General features: G+C 37.1%; 1 pseudogene; it reads right to left on the bottom strand.

Annotated features, from left to right (window-relative positions):
• Positions 1-839: 839 nt before the first annotated feature.
• LOC123247055 lies at positions 840-1,159 on the bottom strand (annotated as a pseudogene).
• Positions 1,160-9,485: the final 8,326 nt, after the last annotated feature.

The following is a 9,485-nucleotide window of genomic DNA, read 5'->3' as shown; positions in this document are numbered from 1 at the left end:
CCCAGAAACTTGGATTAGACTCCTGTTGGATTTGGACTAAGAGGATCTGGGTTTAAATCCCCTCTCTGTCATCACTTGTGTGTCCTTCAGAATGTTGGATTTAAAAATCAGTTTGCAGACTACTGAACTATTTCTAGCCTGGACAAGCTACCCCCAGCCCCCAAGGTTTCCCAGCACAGTCTTCCTTATCTCTCCCTATGATAATCCTAAAACTGAAGCTATCTTATCTGATGAATATTAACCTTCTTGAGGAATGTTTGTCTATGTTTGCCTGTTTAACAATATTTGCCTACTTAATGTATGTTTGCCAAATGCTTCCAGACCCCTGACCCTGAAACCCCCCTCCCCAGATGCTTTCTGACCACCTGTCCCTGACACTACCTTGATAATTATATATGTACCAACCCCCTTCCCCAAACATTTCTATATAAACTCTTGGCTAACATATCCAAGGGGTCCTTCAGGCACGCCTCTCTGCCTAGGGACCCTAGCTATAATTGCTAGTAAAGAATGAGCCTCTTCTTGCATATTGCGTTGTCAGTGTGATTCTTCCTTCGGCCACGAACCTGGGTTAGGTATTAAAATTTGGGTACAACAAGAAGTTCTGGCTACTTCTCTGGCCTTCACTTGTCTCAGCTGTAAAGGAGAGACTAGATGGACTTAAAGGTCCCTCCCAGCTCTATTTCTAGGATCTTCTGACTTCAAGGCCTTTGTAGTTTCTTCAGTAGTCTTTCAGTCCAATGGTCTAAATTTTTATGAAGTCCAACTTAATTGATGATTACAAAGTAAATTGGCGGTTGCAATTTGTCCATAACCAGTATTTCCTCTCTATGGCCCAATTACTTTCCCTTTGGGGCTGAAGTTTCATTGCCTTTAGGAAAGAACTTTAGGGAGCTACTGAATATTCAGAAGCAGGACTGGCCCTTCTTTGGCCCATCCTTGATAAACTCATGACCCAAGCCATTGCCACACTTGCCACAGGACACCTTTAAGGTTTCTGGCAGCTTAGAAACACTGTCAGCATGTATTGTCTCAGTGAAGGCTGGCCGTGATACTTTGAATGACTGGAAAAGAGCTCATAGCCACACTTGGCACAAACATAGATACCTGGCTCAAAGTGGTTCTGGAAAACCTCTCCGCCAAAGGAGCAGAAAGACATGGTGACAACCACCACACACACTCGGGATCTCAAAGCATACTCCAGTTATAGTTAATTTAAACGGAATTTTTTTTAATCTTCTGCTGTTTGACTTTGTTGGTAATATATAGAAATGCTGATTATTTATATGGGTTTATTTTATATCCTGTCACTTTACTAAACTAGTTAATTATTTCAACTAATTTTTAGTTGATTATTTAACTATACCATATCATCTGCAAAGAGTAATAGTTTTGTTTTCTTATTGCTTATTCTAATTCTTTCAATTTCTTTTTCTTTTTTTATTGCCATAACTAACATTTCTAATTCAGTATTGAATAATAATGGTAATAATAGATATCCATGTTTTACCTCTAGGCTTCTAGCTTATTTCCATTACAGATAATTCTTGCTAAGGGTTTAGAGTAGATACTACTTTTTATTTTAAGGAAAGCTCCATTTATTCCTGTGTTCTCAAGAATTTTAAAATAGTTATTGTATTTTGTCAAAGGCCTTTTCTGCAACTGTTGAGATAATCATTTGATTTCTTTTGATTTTGCTATTGATATAGTCATTTATGCTGATGGTTTTCCTAATATTGAACCAGTTCTCTATTCTTGTTATAAAAGTCATCTGTTCATAGTGTTTGATCCAAAATGGCAGATCCTTGTGTTATAGTGCTAAAATCTCTTTGCTTATATATTTTATTTAATTTTTTGAATCATTATTCATTAAGGAAAATTGATCTATAGTTTTCTTTCTCTGTTTTTTTTTCTCTTCCTGTTTTAGGTATCAGTACCATATTTGTATAATAAAAGAAATTTGGTAGAACTCTTTTTTTTGCCTATTTTCTCAAATACTTCATATAGTATTGGTATTAATTGTTCTTTAAATGTTTGGTAGAATCCACTTGTGAATCCATCTGGTCATGAGAATTTTTTTTCTTAAGTAGTTCATTGATGACTTGTTCAATTTCTTTTTCCAAGGTGAGGTATTTAAGTGCTATTTATTCTTTTCTGTTAATTTGGGAAATATTTTTGTAAATGTTAATACATTATGCTTAGATATTCATATTTTTATGATACAATTGGACAAAATATCTCCAAATAATTGCTTTAATTACCTCTTCATTGGTGGTCAATTCACTTTTTTTTTTTTTTTTTTTTGGCATAAGGTAGACAGACAGTGAGTAAGCTCTGATGGTCAAGAGCTTCATGGTTAGGAGTTCTGGTGGTTAAGAGCTTCTTCGTCAACTCATTTCTTGTCACCTTTATTGGGGTTACAACAGTATGGGGGAAAGGGGAGAGCTCAGTGGCTTGATACATTAACATTATGAGGTCATCATCAGGAGATACAAACTGCCAAAACCTAAAACAATAGGTAGAGCTAAGATCTGGATCCAGCCTGGATATGGCCTAAGGCATCTACTGATGTTTGATACCTATGTTAATTGATCATTGAAGGTAAAGTAAGGAGATTGAGATAACTGACCTGAATTCTGGGGTGTAGCCTTAGGGGAGGGCTAGGGATTTGGCAAGGTCAATGTTCAATTTGACTCAAGATTACAAAGATCAATCAGTAGCAGTATAAGAGTTAAGTTTTGGAGCACTCTTAAGATAATATCACAATTAATGTACACCTGGATTGCTACATTCTGAGGATCAAATGAGATAATGTTTGAAAAGTTCTTTGCAAAACTTAAAAGTGCTATTTTTTTAGACTTTATTTTAGCATTCATTTTTTAGAAAATGGGAGTTCTTCACCCAGAAAACAGAAGTGTATAGCAGAGTGGATTATACGATTTAGATATACAGGGGGCAGCTGGTGTTATGCCCAGAGAAGTATCCCAATAAATGAGTGTTGAACCAACAATGCAATATGCAAATTGTCTAGCTCAAGCTAGGGTCTCTCACAAAAAGTTGGTGAGGGACCCCAAGCTGTTCCTGGGCTTGAGTTTTTATGGAGTAGTAGTCAGAAGGGTAGAGGAATGTCTTTAGGTTGGGAAATCCTGCAGGTAAGGGGAATGTCCTAAGGTATTCTTGTAGATAAGGGGAATATCTGCAGGGTGGAGATCCTGGGGAGAAGGGGAAGGTCTGCAAGGTAGATAAGGTCAGTCCCTGGAGACTGGAGGTCTGTAAGATTTGGGATTCCTGTGGATAATTCTATTTCACCATAATGTCATATAAGAGTCGGGCCCATAATGTCATTCAGGGCTCAGGATTTTTAATTCTGACTCTTTCTAGGTTCCACATTCCCCACTTCTGGAGTTGGATCATAAAGAAATCATTCTTAAATGTCATTACAATCAGACGGTATCTGGGAGATAGCCCAGTACTGTTGCTGAAGGACCATAAGCTATACAGTGTTGATATGATCTATGACAAAGGTCACTAGTCTATCATAGTGGAAGCAAAGGAATTTTCCTGCCTGAAAACCTTTTCACTATGGGAGTACAATGTTCTATGCTGTCTCCGGGCCAATGTTCTATGCCGTCTCTCCCCCCCCCCATCCCCCCTTCTAAATATCTAAGGGAAGAGGGCTAATGGTTTCAATCTTCTGTAGCTTCTTCAAGCTGATAAGGGGCGTTGTATCTCTGAGAGGGGGAGCAGGAGGAGGAGGAGCTGTGGGCACAGGGTCTTCAGGGATGTCTCTGCAGTGAATGCCAAGGTCCTGAAGGCTTGGAGAACAGGGACTGTTTCCCCATACTGGCAGACTTGTCACAAGGGGGAGCATCCATCCTTAAGGCAGAAGGATAGAATCTAGGCCTGGGGCAAAAACTAGGACACCAGATACAAAGAGAGAAAATTAGCACAATAAAAACTGATATTAAACACTAACATTTGGGTATCTTAGCCAACAGATTTTATCCCCAGAAATCATCCTCTGGCAGGAATTGAACCTTTCAGGAAATTTGATCCCTAAGTTGTTTGCAGAGTTGGCATGTGATGTTTCTATTAAAGAATACCCTTTTGCAAAGCCCACATTAATATGGCATCTATAACTACTTGAATAACAACACTTTACAGATAAATTTCTTTATCCCAGATTCTGGAGGAAATTCAGAAAGCCTTGGGTTATTTCCAGGATCAAGATCCAAACTTCAGTTGTGGTAAATTAAGGCTGCAAGCTATAAGTTATCTATCACTAAACTTGACCTACTTCTCAAAGTATGTTCCCTATCAATTTGATAATTTTCAATTATTAACCTAATAGGTTGTTTGGGGAGATGGAAACATTAATTTACAACTTGCATTAAGTGCTGATTATGGGAACTTTCTCCAAAAAGGGAAGGTAGAGGGGAAAAACATTTCCTCAGGTCCCAAGGGACACATAGTGAGGGGCTCCATGTACAGGCCAAAGCTGTCACTGGCTCATGCCATCCTTGTGTCACTCAAGGATTAGTAGCCTAGATGGTCAGAAGAGGTCCAGTCCAGGTTGAGCCCTAGCATTGCCTCTCTAACCATCACAGAACATTCTCTGTCTTTTGCAATATATCATCATTGGATCCCAGAAGCCTTCTCCTTCCTTAAAAGGCAAGTCTTTCCCATTACAGCTCAGAGAAATCCTGCTAAGCAGCAGTCTTGAAACAATTTCCATACCCTCAAACAAGCCTTTCATATCCCTACCAGGCTGATCAATCAGTTATTCTTACATATTTTGGCAATAATTAACATATCACACTTTAGTCACAAAACCTGAATTAAGGAACAGGAGTTCTGGATTGAGTAGCTCCACAGTAAACATAAATCAGGGCTGTTATCATCTCTTGTACCTGGGCCATCTGAAAGACTAAGACAAGCCAGACAGGAATCTCTTAAGTGTAACTTTCAAGAGAAGTCCAGAATCATTTGTGATTTTCCCAACACCATATACACTATTTTTAGAAATTATCCCTAGGTTAAGGATCCAATTATAAGAGTAGAACATCTATCTATTCTCTTTCACCTCACTATCTGTTCTCTTTCATCTCTCCTCTCTCCTTTTTCCTCTCTCTTTTCCCCTCAAACCCTCTGCTTAAAAGCAGAACACAACCTCCATTTATCCATAAGGAATCTGCATACTCAGGACATTCAAGTCTCTCTTTCTTCTGTATTCCAACACAACATACCTCTTCACTTTCTCTGACTCTCTGTTACCATCACAAAAATAAACATACCATTTGGTATCCCTTCAAATGCTAATCAATAACTCCCAAGAATTGAGACACTGTACCTTTAGCATAGTGCTCATCAATTATAAGATTCAGTTCATAGTACAAATTGGTAAACTGAGGTAACCACTAAGGAGTGAACAAAACCTATTGTACAGTCAGGTGGACAATGAGCTTTTGCTTACATTCAAACAATACTTAAAATACATGTTTTAGCAACAATTTATATAAAAATCATATTTAAAGGAATATCACAAAGCATGTATAGTATTACAAGGTCTATTTCCAATTACAAGATTTGAAACCTTTTAAGCACTGTAAACCTTAAAGCAAGCCTTTTGACAAGCAGGCTGCTTATCAATTTTCAAGACCAAGAAGTCAAATGTAATAATAAAGTTAGTCAACTTTAATACACTGAGATGAAAAACCATTTGTGATAGTTTTTTTTACCCCCCCAAAAACGATTTATGATCAATTTAAACACTTAAACCTATTATATTTTTAAACCTCTTATGATGGAAGGATAGATAAGGATGGAAAACAGTCTTCTTGAGATTAACATGGGCATTGTGCAGAGATGGCAGGGACCCTGCACCCCCCAACCCAAGCAGGCTATGGACAGGGAAACTCCCTTCCCCTGTAACAAAAGAGATACACCTTCAGCCAGACCTTGATAGCCTAAGCCCTGAGGATCCCAGACAGATCCTCCATTCACTGAATGCGGGAGTGCAGGAGTCAGTCCACACTTTTGAAAAGGGGACATGGGGGGCAACCCCTGACAGTTGCTTCACTCATGCTGCCATGCCATGCCATGGAGGACAACCCCCCAGGGCTGCTCCACCCATGCTATCACGCTGGCCACAGATTCCATCTTAGCAATAAATCTTTCTCACTTCTAAGCTAAGCCTGGAGTCCTCTCATTCCTGAGAAGGGCCTCCCTTTGCATCTTTATAACAACTATACTGCTAAAAATAAAAAATAACACCCTGTTTTACAAGATATCCATGACTTTTCCGTCAACTTTTACTTGCTTGAACATTTCCTTAAACCCTCTTAAGTATACAGTTAAAATATACTCATCATTAAATTCTTTAAGATCTTACTTATGTACTGTGTTGCTATATCAGTTCCTAAGTATCAAAGTGGAACAATTAAAAGTATTTCTCTCTTTCCTTCCTGTTTGCTTGTGAGCAATTTACCCTAAGGCTGCCTGCCTTGATTTAGGTTTTTATGACTTAAATCTTGTCCCTTATCTTTCTTTAACAAGTGAGATCTCCACAATTTAAAATTTTGCATTAAAATTCTGCACGTATCAAAGCTTTCATAATAAATTATTCTCTATAAATTTTTCTACAGTTTTCTTTCTCTGTTTTTTTTCTCTTCCTGTTTTAGGTATCAGTACCATATTTGTATAATAAAAGAAATTTGATAGAACTCTTTTTTTACCTATTTTCTCAAATACTTCATATAGTATTGGGATTAATTGTTCTTTAAATGTTTGGTAGAATCCACTTGTGAATCCATCTGGTCATGAGAAATTTTTTCTTAAGTAGTTTATTGATGACTTGTTCAATATCTTTTTCCAAGGTGAGGTTATTTAAGTGCTGTTTATTCTTTTCTGTTAATTTGGGAAATATTTTTGTAAATATTAATACATTATGCTTAGATATTCATATTTTTATGGTACAATTGGACAAAATATCTCCAAATAATTGCTTTAATTACCTCTTCATTGGTGGTAAATTCAATTTTGATAGTGGTAATTTCATTTTCTTCTTTCTTTTATTCAAAATAAAATTAGCCAATGGTTTATTTTGTTGTACACCCCAATTCTAGTATTTTTATTATTTCAATGTTTTTTGTGCTTTCAACTTTATTAATCTCACTTTTTCTCAATTTAGTGTTTAACTGAGGATTTTTAATTTTATTCTATTCTAATTTTTACTTATATATCCAACTCAGTGATATTCTTTTTATTTTATTGATGTAAGCATTTAGAGATATAAAATTTCCCCTAAATACTGCTTTAGTTGTATCCCATATAGTTTGATTTATTGCCTCATTGTTATTCTCTTTAATGAAATTATTGATTATTTCTATGATTTATTCTTTGACCCATTTATTCTATAGAATTAGATTAGTTTCCAATTATTTTTTCATCTTTCTTTTTATGGAACTTTTATTGAATGTAATTTTATTGCATTATTATATATTATTTAATATTTCTAATTTTCTGTATTTGTGTCTGTGAAGTTTATGCCTATTCACTGTCTTAATTTTTTCCTTATCAATTTTTCAGTTAGGTTAATCTGATTCTGAGGGGGTGGGAAGAGTTGAGATCCTCCACTAGTAGAGTTTTACTGAATATTTCCTACTGCATGTCATTTAACTTCTCCTTTAAAATATGGATGCTATACTATATGATTTTGGGGTCCTGGGTGGCGTTGGTGGCTTAGGATTGTTAAGGCAGGAGAAAGAAAATGAGAACAACCAGACTAGTGGTTAGCCCATGTTGCTCCAACGCTATGGGATTTTGGACTTTATTTTATACTGGTTTCAAACAAAGAACACAAAGAAAGAATCACAGCTGAGAAGGGGATACAAATCAAACACAATTCATTAAAGTCTAAAAAATAGAGATATGGGTGCAAGGACAAGGACCAAATTCCAACCACCAATTAGTAGGGGATAATTCTGGAAGCAGAAATAAATTTCATGGAGATGTTTACTAATTGCGTTCTGCCTTGATTTACAGATCTGCACCTGGTCATATAGTCTGGACTAAATTGTCCGGCTCCAGTCCTTATCTAAGTAATATATTTCTTAGGTTTCAGGCTTCTTAATTATCAAGGAGAGAAATTGTCAAGGAGAGGAATTGTTAACTCAGTAGCTGCTGGTCTGGTTAAGGACTCAAAGCTTTCCAATAAGAATATTGAGAAAATGTGGGGATCTAAAAATGAATCAAAAGAGGAGCCTCAGATTTTTACTTTAGATGGTCCATTCTATCTGCATCTGACATGCAGTGCAGAAAAATCATACACACAGTTTTACTTGCCAATGATTTTGTAATGGGATCCAGATAAAACATCTATTACAGACTCTGTTTCTCTAAATGACTCCTAATAGCCTCTTGGAGGGGTCAAGTTGTTTTTGGATTAATCTACCTGCTGGTACCAGAGCTTTTCGGGGCTCAGGTGACCAGGACCAAACACAAAGACTGCCTCAGCCTGGATTGGTCACGTAGGGAATCCAGATAACAGGCCCTAAATTTGACCCTATTTCTCCAATTGGCTCTTTACATCCAACGGCTTTCAACACTATACCATTTGATGCAAATATATTTAATGATGATATTTTCTATGATGTATTTAGCAAGATATCATTCCCTTCCTTCTCTCTCTTTTTTAAACATTTATTAATATTCGTTTTTAACATGGTTACATGATTCATGCTCCTACTTTCCCCTTAAACCCCCACACTCTCCCTCCCCAGCCATGCCGATGCACATTATTTCCAAATTGTTGATAGTTGCATTGGTGTGGTAGTTTCGAGTCTACATCCCCAATCATGTCCACCCCAACCCATGTGTTCAAGCAATTGTTTTTCCTATATGTTTCTTCTCCTGAAGTCCTTCCTCTGAATGTGGGTAGCGTTCCTTTCCATAAATCCCTCAGGAGCTGCCCTGTGTCATTGCATTGCTGCTGGTACAGAAGTCCATTATATTAGATTTTACCATAGTATATCAGTCTCTGTGTACAGTGTTCTTCTGGCTCTGCTCCCTTCTCTCTGCATCAATTCCTGGAGGTCTTTCCAGTTAACCTGGAACTCCTCCAGTTTACTATTCCTTTTAGTGCAATAGTATTCCATCACCAGCATATACCACAATTTGTTCAGCCATTCACAAATTGAAGGGCATACCCTCCTTTTCCAATTTTTTGCCACCACAAAAAGCACAGCTATAAATATTTTTGTACAAGTCTGTTTATTAATGATCTCTTTGAGGTACAAACCCAACAGTGGTATAGCGGGATCAAAGGGCAGACATTTTTTTATAGCCCTTTGAGCATAGTTCCAAATTGCCAGCCAGAATGGTTGGATCAGTTCACAACTCCACCAGCAATGCATTAATGTCCCAATTTTGCCACATCCCCTCCAGCATTCATTACTCTCCCCTTCTTTCATTTTAGCCAATCTGCT

Source organism: Gracilinanus agilis, chromosome 4 (genome assembly GCF_016433145.1).
Source record: "Gracilinanus agilis isolate LMUSP501 chromosome 4, AgileGrace, whole genome shotgun sequence".
In the NCBI taxonomy this organism is placed as follows: Eukaryota; Metazoa; Chordata; class Mammalia; order Didelphimorphia; family Didelphidae; genus Gracilinanus; species Gracilinanus agilis.
The sequence above is the reverse complement of the archived record's forward strand: the minus strand, read 5'-3'. Positions and strand labels throughout refer to the sequence as shown.